The following is an 11,069-nucleotide window of genomic DNA, read 5'->3' as shown; positions in this document are numbered from 1 at the left end:
TCAAAATATGGATGAGTTAATTCAAAAGTTCCGAGGGGTTAAGTACTTTACTTCCATGGACATAACATGTGGTTACTGGAATTTGCCGCTGGCTAAGGAATCACGTAAGTATACAGCATTTTTGTATGAAGGAGTATGCTACCAGTATAAAGTAGTTCCGTTCGGATTGAATATTTCAGTGTGTGCCTTTGTAAGAGTTATGGCTCATGTATTAGGACAGGAATTATTAGATCAAGTAACCATTTACGTAGACGATATTCTGTTGGCAACTCCCACATGGGAAGAACATATCAGTCTGTTGGACAGGGTACTAGAAGCTCTTGAAAATGGAGGTATGAAATTAAAGTTAGAAAAGACTGAATGTGTAAAGGACAGAATAAAATTCCTGGGCCATGAAATTAGCAGAGAGGGTATATTACCTGATCCATCCAAATTATCATGTATTGAAAAGTTTGAAGCGCCCCGAAATAAAAAGCAACTCAGGTCAATGTTCGGTTTGTTTGGATTCTACCGACGTTTTGTTAAAGATCATTTATTTAATGATCCATGTTTACTCAACCTGCTAAAAAAGAATACCCCATGGGTTTGGACTCCAGAATGCCAGTCTGCTTTTGAGGGATTAAAAGATTGTTTGATTAATAGTCCGCTCTTGCACCATCCCGATTTTACAAGACCCTTTTGCATGTCAGTGGATGCAAGTGGTTATGGGATTGCTGTAGAATTGTTTCAGCTAGAAACAGAAGGCGACCAGGAGGTTCATAAAACTATTGCTTTTGCAAGTCGTTCATTACAATCTGCTGAGCGAAATTATGCTATCTCAGAATTAGAGGCACTAGCCATAGTATTTGGTATGCAGAAGTTTGAGCACTATTTGTTAGGACAGAAGGTAATTATCTATAGTGATCACAAAGCACTTACATTTTTGAAGACTTGTAAACTAAGGCATCCAAGGTTGACAAGGTGGGCCATGTACCTTCAGCAGTTTGATCTTGAAATTAATTATATACAGGGAAAGAGCAATTTGGTAGCAGATGGGCTATCAAGAAGTGCTGAATTATGGAATGAATCAGAACTTCCTTTGGCAGAAAGGAATGAGGTAAGTATGTTGACAGTACATGAGCTCAGAGAGGAGAGTGCCTTAAAGAAAGTATTTAAGAATTTAAGACGAGAACAGAATGAGGATGATCAATTGAAGCTAGTTAAAAGCTATTTAGGGGACCCTAATTATCCAAAGGTAGCACAATATTACTGTCTACACAAAGGAATTTTGTTCCGTAGGAGGAAGGTAACTTTAGCAGAATGGAAAGTGTGTTTTCCTTCACAGCACGTAGATCTGCTAATAGATTATGTACATCTAAGGTATGGTCATTATGGTACAAAAAAGTGCATTGCTAAACTAAATGAGAAAGTCATCTTTGATAACATGCATCGTAGAGTTGCAGAAAGGTTAGCATCCTGTGTTATTTGTCAAAAGGTAAGAGCAGTAAATAAAATAGTGCAAGGGGATATGCATCACGTAGACCCAAGTGAACCCTTAGAGTTATGTGCAGTTGATCTTTTTGGACCTCTCCCGACATCTAAAGGAGGATGTACGCATGTTTTTGTGGTGATTGATGGGTTTAGTAAATATGTTAAACTGTATCCGATTAAGAGAGCCAATGCCAAAACACTTGTAGATAAATTGGAGAAAGATTATTTTGTGAAAATTGGCAAGCCAAAGAACCTATTGTCAGATAATGGTCCTCAATTTGTATCAGAAAAATTTAAGTTGTGTCTTGAAAGGAGCGGAACTCGGCATATAAGGATTTCAGCATACTTTCCGCAAGGAAATATGAGTGAAAGGGTTATGCGAGAACTGAATAGACTATGTAGAACCTACTGTGCTAGGAAGCATTCAACATGGGCTGATCATATTAAGTATTTTGAAGAGATAATTAATAATCTGAAACACGATGCCACAGGTTTTGCTCCATGTGAGCTGATGTTCAATCAGGAACCACATAATATCATTCCGAGTATGATTGACTTTCCAGTTCTAAGTCAGAGTACATTGGATGAGAAGAAAGCACAGGCCAGGGCAAATATAAGCAAAAGAGCTTTAGATAGGAAAAAGAGGCCTGATGCAAGGGCTTCCCCCACTAGTTTTAAAATTGGTGAGCTAGTGCTGGTCAAAACAAAAGAAAAATCAAAGAAAATTTCTGCAGAAACTAAAAAGTTTATGCATGTATATCATGGACCATTTAGAATAGTAAGTAAACCTCATGCAAATGCCTATCGTTTGGAATATCCAAAGAGTAAGAGAGAACTAGGTCTAAGAAATATTGTGGATCTAAAGGAATTTAAAATTAACAGTAATTAATTACTGTAGGGAGTCTGCCACTCTTTGGCGGATACACGGTTTGGCGTACCGTGCAGTCCCAGCTGGGTGAAACTTTATTTCCTTTTCAAGTTTCATTCCCTTCTTCTGGTCTATCATAACAGGTAAGAATCACATATGTCTTCATGTTGTATATATGCTATTAGGTTTTAAGTATTCTTAGTAAGGATCTACCTAGTGAATGGCAAAACAAAAGTCTGAGTACCAATAAGAGGCAAACATGGCTAAAATAAATAAATTAAAATACTTCATGTAATTGTAAAGGGTTAGAAACTACAACTAAGAGAGACACTTTGCAGTATACGAAGTACGGTATGAATATGAATAATCCATGAGATTATGCAGAAGGTAGTATGTTGCTAGAAATAAGGTTGTCTGAAGGAAAACAGCGTAAGAAGGTAATGCTCATAGAGGCAAGCAATGGCGTTTTAGAATTAAATAAATGGAGATGTGTGGAAGTGGTGTGAGGATCGCACCAAATATATAGAAACAGGACGTCAATAGGCTGACAAAAGGAAAAGGGAGAAAGAAGTGGAGAAATGAAGTATTTTGAATCTGGAAGAAAAGGGAGAAAATGAATGAGGTGAAGAAGTGAAGTAAGTAAATTGAAGTAAATGATGTAGGATTAAAGAATAATTCCCTCACGTCTCGTGAAATGGTGAAAAACGCTAAATCTTGCTTGAGGCAAATAAATAGTTAAACAGACAACAGAAACACACAAATATTGTAAAATGCAGAAATTTGGAATCGGTATACTGAAAATAACTAATTTCTTTAGTAATTCATACAATAAAGCAAAGTGCTGGTCAGCAAATGACTTCTTTGATGAACTAATCCATACGATAATTAAGCCAGAGTACATTAAAACTAAAAGGTTACTCAATTTTCTAAGTTGAAGCAAGATCTTAATATATTAATTTGCTAAAAGAATTTTCACTATTTAGGAACCTAAAAGATTATTTATGAAAGAAGAAAGTAGGAGCTATTGTATCAGATACGACTTAGTGCTAAATGTCTTTCTGACAACTTCACAATTAGTAAAATAGTGCCAGAATATAAACTATAAAATGTACTTTGTCCTACCTTAGATATAAGTTGAAAACAGAAACTTAGACTGTATTGTCTGTTTCTCAGGGACATGCAGGCTGCATGAATGACTGACAACAAGCGGTAGAGAGATTGGAAGTAGAGACGCAAACCACAGTGAATACAATTTCCTCCCACAATTTTGTCAATCAGTGAAATTAAATGAGTGTTACAATAGGACACCCACCACAGTGCCGAGTATTATAGTAAAAGAAAAATGTGAGTGCGTTGCAGTGATAAAAGTCGTGTGTATTTTCTTTTTCAGGAAGAGACTGATTTTAAAGAAAAAAAAATAACTATTTTGTAACCATTGAAAAATTTATATTTCCATGTAAATGTATGTAAATAATTTGTGAATGTCTTCTGTACTAGGTTTTCTATGTGTATATGAGTATGGTTATTTTGTGTATGTAGTAATAAGGAATTTCCTAAGAAGAAGCAACTTAAGTTGAAAGAGGTATACTAAAGTAATCCATCGCTTGTTTGTTCTTTTAGAAATTTAATTTTGTTCAAAAATAGATTTTCACGAAAATTAAAAAGGGGGTGATGAAGCAAAGCAAGCGCTGTATCATGTATAAGATACAGAGGCGAGCGAGTGCACGGGACTTACCCTAGTTCACTGCTAGTAGCGTCACGTCATCGTAACGCGCCTGCATATAGTATTGCACCACATTTAACATAAAAGTAAAAATTAAGATTTGTGTGTAAAACTTTGTTAAAGTATAGTTCTATGTAATAATGTTTCAGGTAACAAATCTTAATGTTATAAAATTAGTAGTTTACGTAAAATTCACGTTTTGAAAGAAAAATAGGAGGCGCTAAATAATGACGCTAGGAAGCCAAAATTTGGTGAGAAGGTGCAGTAAGAAGTCATTAATGAGTGGTGCTGGTTTCCAAAACCATAAAACTAAAATTGACTCCAGAATCCGCGTTTTTCGGAAAAATCAGAGGCGCGAAATAATAGAGCTACAATATTGAAAATTGGTAGGATGCTTCAGTTCACCCTAATAATAATAATGGAAATACCACAATCAGTTACCTCTTCTAGTTTTTTAGTAATTTAGTAAAAACTACTTTTGTGAGTAAAATGTACATAAGCATTATAGATTAAGTACTTTAAATTTTAATGATAAAACAAATTCTTTAAGACCAATGATCAGATAGGACAATTAACAAAGCTACACCAAGTTTTAGTCTTGTAGCATAATTAACAGCTGATACAAGTCTTGATAAAGCTATGGTTCAGAGGTAACAATCTACCGTTAGTTCCATTGTAAAAATTCTAGAGAGTAAAGTTTTAATTTTAGCGGGCTGAGATTTTCTACGTGCTTCTGTACTGCTCAGATGTATGTATACAAAAATTGAGAAGTTTGTAAAGTTATTATTAAATGTGATATTTAAGATTATGTGCCTGAGATAGCGATCATTTGGAGGCTGCAGGCATCTGCATAGGAACGGAAAGAACAGATGCTCTCTTGGCGGTACGCGCCGGAGCTATATAAAAAGAGCGGCAGAGGCAGTAGTAAGCTCACTCCGCATTAGACCAACGCCTAGTCCACGCGAGCTTAACGTCCGATCGCGCCTCGCCTCGGGTGACGTCATAGCGGGCTGTGACATGCGCGTACTTAGCAATGTAAACGGACATTGAAAATCGCGAGGACTGTACACCGTCCTGGATCGTTTAGACTTCGGTAACAAACTGTTATTGTGCCGTCCGTGTGAAGTATAATTCCGCGTGGCAAGTGGTGACTAACTCCACTTTTAAGGCGAGCATTAACCTTTTTTTTTTAACATTATTGCGAACTATTAATAGAGCACCGTTAGTTAGAGTAATGAACTATTCGGGAGGAACTTGCTGTAGAAGTCGCCTCTGAACTATTAAACGATTGGCTGAATTAACAATATTTAATGTCTTTAGCATTTTCAGAAGTTTCGAGTAATTTGTGTGAGCCTTTAAGATAATAAAATCTTGTTTGGAACTTTAAATTTTATTGAAGCAGCCCTAATCCCGTGAAGAACTATGGATATTTTTCGTTTAGCTGGGCTGTACAGGAATGTGGCCGTGCAGACTGGGAACTAAGGTCAGTAAGTTTCCCTTCGCTTTCTGACTGGCCACCAAATTAGTTGCCAGGCTCGCGTGATTTAAGGTGGCAATGTTCAACTTTCATTCAACATTAAACAACGACTTCTTCGCCGTCCCACATATGTTGCATCGGCAATAGTCTGTTACGTGAAATGAACATTCAAACAACTCATTCGACAACTTCTTCGCCGCCCCACAAGACGTACGTTGCAAGTACTGCTCTGAGATGAAAAGGTTGTCACAGAGGAGGAATCGCGCCAAACCAGTTAGAAGACTAAAAGAAAGGAACCCTTTATTAATCTGTATTTAATGGAAGATGTAGTGTAATGCTACTAAACGTTTCCTACTGAAAAGTTCAGTCGAGTGAGATTTTGTTTTATGGTTCGCAGTACTTAAGTTATTAAACAATGATAGCAAGAACAATGTCTGATGAAAAAAGAACACTCTATCCTTGAAACTTCAGGTTATAACTGACGTATGACGCTACTGTAGTACCGAGAGTATTGTTGTTGTTGTTGCTGTGGTCTTCAGTCCTGAGACTGGTTTGATGCAGCTCTCCATGCTACTCTACCCTGTGCAAGCTGCTTTATCTCCCAGGACGTACTGCAGCCTACATCCTTCTGAATCTGCTTAGTGTATTCATCTCTTGGTCTCCCTCTACGATTTTTACCCTCTACGCTGCCCTCCAATACTAAATTGGAAATCCCTTGATGCTTCAAAACATGTCCTACCAACCGATCCCTTCTTCTAGTCAAGTTGTGCCACAAACTCTTCTTCTCCCCAATTCTATTCAATACCTCCTCATTAGTTATGTGATCTACCCATCTAATCTTCAGCATTCTTCTGTAGCACCAAATTTCGAAAGCTTCTATTCTCTTCTTGTCCAAACTATTTATCGTCCATGTTTCACTTCCATACATGGCTACACTCCATACATATACTTCCAGAAACGCCTTCCTGACACTTAAATCCATACTCGATATTAACAAATTTCTCCTCTTGAGAAACGCTTTCCTTGCCATTGGCAGTCTACGTTTTATATCCTCTCTACTTCGACCATCATCAGTTATTTTGCTCCCAAATAGAGTATTATACTCATTAAATGTTTGCTTTTTGAATGTTTGGAGACTGGTTCTGACATCAGTTTATAGGAACGGCTTTATACACTTTAAGACAAAACTACGACGAGCCACGAAGGAATTATCTGGATGGCACGGTAATGGTACCTGCAATGTACATGTACAGATAAACAAATAATAACAACAAATTATTATAGTTCCAGAAAAAGTCGATTAATTTGAGGAAGAGCTTCAAAAATTGAGCAAGTCAATAAGCTTTCATCCACCTCTGACCTTTAGGCAACAGATATTCGGCTTAAAATTGATTGATAGAGTCGCTGGATGTCCTCCTTTGGGATAACGTGCAAGTTCTGTCCAATTGGTGCGTTAGGCCGTCAACATCGTGGTTTGGAGAGCCCTGCCCGTAATGCCTCACACGTTCTCAATTGGTGAAGGACACAGTGACTTTTGGGCCAAGGCAAGGTCTGAGAGCCACGAAGACAAGCAGTAGAAACTCCTTCCGTGTCCAGACGGGCATTATCGTGCTGAAAAGTCCAGAATAGCTTGTCATGACGGGCATCGAAACGGTAGGTAGGATGTCGTCGACGTACCGCTGTGCTATAAGGGTAAGGTGGATGACAACCAAGAGGTCCTGTTATGAAAGGAAATGGCAACCCTGACCATCACTGTCGGGCCTTAGGCCGGTGGCCGTCAGGTTGGTATACCACCTCAGTCTCCTGACACTTCTTCACTGGCCATCGGAGCTCAATTTGAAGCTGAATCGGTGAAGTAAGGAATATATGGAAAACCTACACCCTTTCTTTTAGCCGCCTATTAACCAAGGGTCACTGAAGCACCAGTTGCACGTACGATCGATGATGATGACGAATCTAGTGCTGTGAGTGCCTGTCTGACGATTGCTCGGTCCTGTCGTTCTCTCGTCTCCCTAGACCAACGCTTCCTTCTTGACGTTGTTTTCGACCATGGTTCTCTCATTATTGCCGACATCATCGAATAGTGGCATCGCTCCCATCCAAATGTCGAACGATTCACCGATTACTCCAACTGGCTTCTTTGAGTCCAAGTACACGTACTCTATCAAATGGGGACATGTGCTTATATTGTTCACGCGCCAATCTGCGAGTCATAGTTACTGTTCACCTGAGTGCACACAATGAAACGGGCAAATACTTTATGCCCTGGTGTCAAGATGTCTCCTGTTCACTACCCTTGCCAACAGCACGATGAAACTGCGCTGAAGCGTCACACATCCATTCATCGGCCGCCAAAGTTTACAATTTAGCATTTTCTGTCGATACCTGAACCAATTTGTGTCCAGTTTCATAACTCCTGCGTGGTACGTCGTTTTTCTAACGCCCACGAGCACCGGAGAAACGTTATTATGAGCACCCACTTTCTTCCTCCAGCTCACTAGGCACAAATGGCTCTGAGCGCTACGGGACTTGACATCTGAGGTCATCTGTCCCCTAGACTTAGAACTACTTAAACCTAACTAACCTAAGGACATCACACACATCCATGCCCGAGGCAGGATTCGAAACTGCGACCGTAGCAGCAGCGCGGTTCCGGACTGAAGCGCCTACAACCGCTCGGCCTTAGCGGCCGGTTAGCTCACTAGCAAACATCTGAAAAATATAGTTCCAAAATTCAGTAAAGTATTTACCAACGGCACCCCTGAAATAGCACAGATGTAGTTGCGGTATTTCATTTATTTATTTATTTATTTATTTTTACATGTGCAGATGTATTTCCCAGACTGCCAAAGGAGATGCGAAACTCCATAAGATGAAGTAACACAACGCCTCTCTACATGAGGACAGTAATAACACTGAAATGACCTGTTTCGACAAAGCTGCTGTCAATGTAAGGGCTAATATCTTTACGAAAACGCCACGAGCATCATTCTGTTGATGAAAGGGGGATTCATATCTTGAGAAACATTCTTCCATTCAAGATGCTCCTACAAGGTGGCTGACACCAAGTTAAGCTGCACTGTCCTCCCTGATTACACACTATCAGGCCACCAGCTACAAGTCTAAATAGTTTGTAGGAAAAGCAGCTGTAAGTTCTGGAGACAGTTGCCTTGCTGACGTCTTGCGGTTAAAACCACATGGTGGTCTAGCGAGAAATGGCAATTACAGGTGGTCTACTCTCCTAAAGTGCACTGCTCGGTATCTTGGAGGAACAACAGCATTTTGTTTTATTTTCAATGTTTCAGAGACTACAATTTCTATCCGACCAGGTTCAAGGCGTTTATCGGTATTGCTCAGGAAATAGGGTTCAAATAGCGTGTTTATGGCAATATACTGTAATGTACATCGATACATTCGCTCTCTCCAAAATGAACATACAAACATGGCACCTCGTGAGTCTAACCCATTAGTTTCTCTTTCCATTTCTCTCCTTTCACGATTATTTTGTGGATGCTAGTGTTCAGGCGACACATTGATTATCTCACGGGCAACAATAAATTACGTAACAAGTTACATAATCAGTTGTCTATTTGCAGATACACGCAGGTTCATGTAGTCGTGGTACAAAATGAAATCCTTCCCTTATATTACTTGGCCCACCGCTAGAGATGCCAAATCAAATGGCATAGGCCATTGATAAAGCGGACTGTCGTACGGTAATAGTGTCCGCCAGCACCCAAAATTTTGTAACTATGTCAGGCCAAAACAGGCTACCTCTTTTTACATCTACATCTACACTCCGTAAACCACCTATCAGTACGTGGCGAAATGTGCTTTTGGTCCCACGATCTGGTCCCCTCTGCCCTGTTCCACTCACGAATGGCGCGTGGAAAGAACGATTGTCGCTGAACCTCCGTTTTAACACTAATTACTCTGATTCTCCCATTGTAGTCATTTCACGAGATGCATGTGGGAGGAAGTAACATGTTTCCCTACTATTTCCGGAAAGCCCTTTCGCGGAATTTCAATAGCAAACCTCTCCGTGGTGTACAACTTGTAGCGTCTGCGACTGGAGATTGTTGATCATCTCTTTAACACTCTCGTATCACTGAAAGATATCCCGTGACGAAACTTGTCGCCGTTTTTTGGGTTTTCTCTATCTCTCTTCTTAATCCTACCTGGTAAGCGCCCCACATGGGTGAACAATACCCAAGAATTAATTGAACAAGTACTTTTAAGCCACTTCTTTCGCGGATGTGTCACATGTCCTTAACATTCTTCCAATGAATCTCAGCCTGCTTTTCCCCACAAGTTTTCATGTGTGTTGTATACAGCCATGTACACAACAATATACAGAATGGATGGAAAGAACCTGAAAAGCTTGTTAACGGTGTTGCACGGGACGTTGTGCTCAGAAATACTTGTTAAGAAAACAAATCAATATTCTGTAGCGTTTCCGGGTTATTTAGCACTGAAGCTAGCCAGCCAGGCCGTTGGGCAACCAAAATCAAGCACTTGTGCGCGCTAAAATGCGGTACTGCACAGACATCTGTGGGTCTGTGAGTTATCACTTGTTGAAAGGCTAATGACCAGTCTTAATGTGACATTTTTGGAGATGATAAATTTAAGGTAGATGAACAAAAGCTACTTTTGTTCAGTTTGAGGAAAATTACAAAAAACAAATTTAAATTCGCACGCGTGACGATCTCTTCGGCTAACTTCTGGAGACCATATCTTCTGGACATGTGCGATCTACCCTCCAGGCTGTCGAACTCGTTCCCTTGTGTCCTCTGGGACTCATCTCTATACCTCCTTTGGACATCTGTTATCGTTCATTAGACCTTGCACGTTATCTTGACAATGTAGATACAGCTTGATACCATGGCTGCCTCTTACTTTTAAATATGCGTAGTAGTTAAGCCGGCTAGGTCGCCTAAAAAGTCATACAGAAGCGAAGGAAGACCCTATTGGTCACAAAGTATGCGTGACACGTTTCGAATTTATTTCCATATTCAGAAATTCAAGTGCAAAGGTTTCACGAGGATAAGAGAGTTACCAGTTGAGCACGTCAAGTGAAATGACAGATTACCTGCTGTATGACTTTTTTATGCGACCTATCCAGCTGAATTACAGATCTACGTATATTTACTAGAATATAACGAAACACTAAGCTAGCCTTCTATGTGTCTTTACGTCACATCTTTATTATCTCTTGTTTTTAATTTTCTCCTCCATTTCGATAAATTTTCTCGATTCTTTTTTTTCAATTTATAATGTGATCTAATCTTGAGATTCCAGTCATCTATTTTAACTTTTTCTCCCTCTCTTACCTCAGGCTTTTGATCCACGTGGGCATGGTGTTGACTAATACGTGGGAAAACCTCAGAGCAATGGATAGAGGACTTAAAAAGAAGCAAAACATTTCATATATGCAGGATAAATTTTTTTCTCGGGTATAGATACTTTTTTTTGTTACGTATTTACTTGATTTCTTTTTGTTTTCAAATTTTTGCATTAGTTTTTCAGGTATT

The sequence above is a fragment of the Schistocerca gregaria genome, chromosome 4 (genome assembly GCF_023897955.1).
Source record: "Schistocerca gregaria isolate iqSchGreg1 chromosome 4, iqSchGreg1.2, whole genome shotgun sequence".
Lineage (NCBI taxonomy): Eukaryota > Metazoa > Arthropoda > Insecta > Orthoptera > Acrididae > Schistocerca > Schistocerca gregaria.
Note: the sequence above shows the minus strand (reverse complement) of the source record.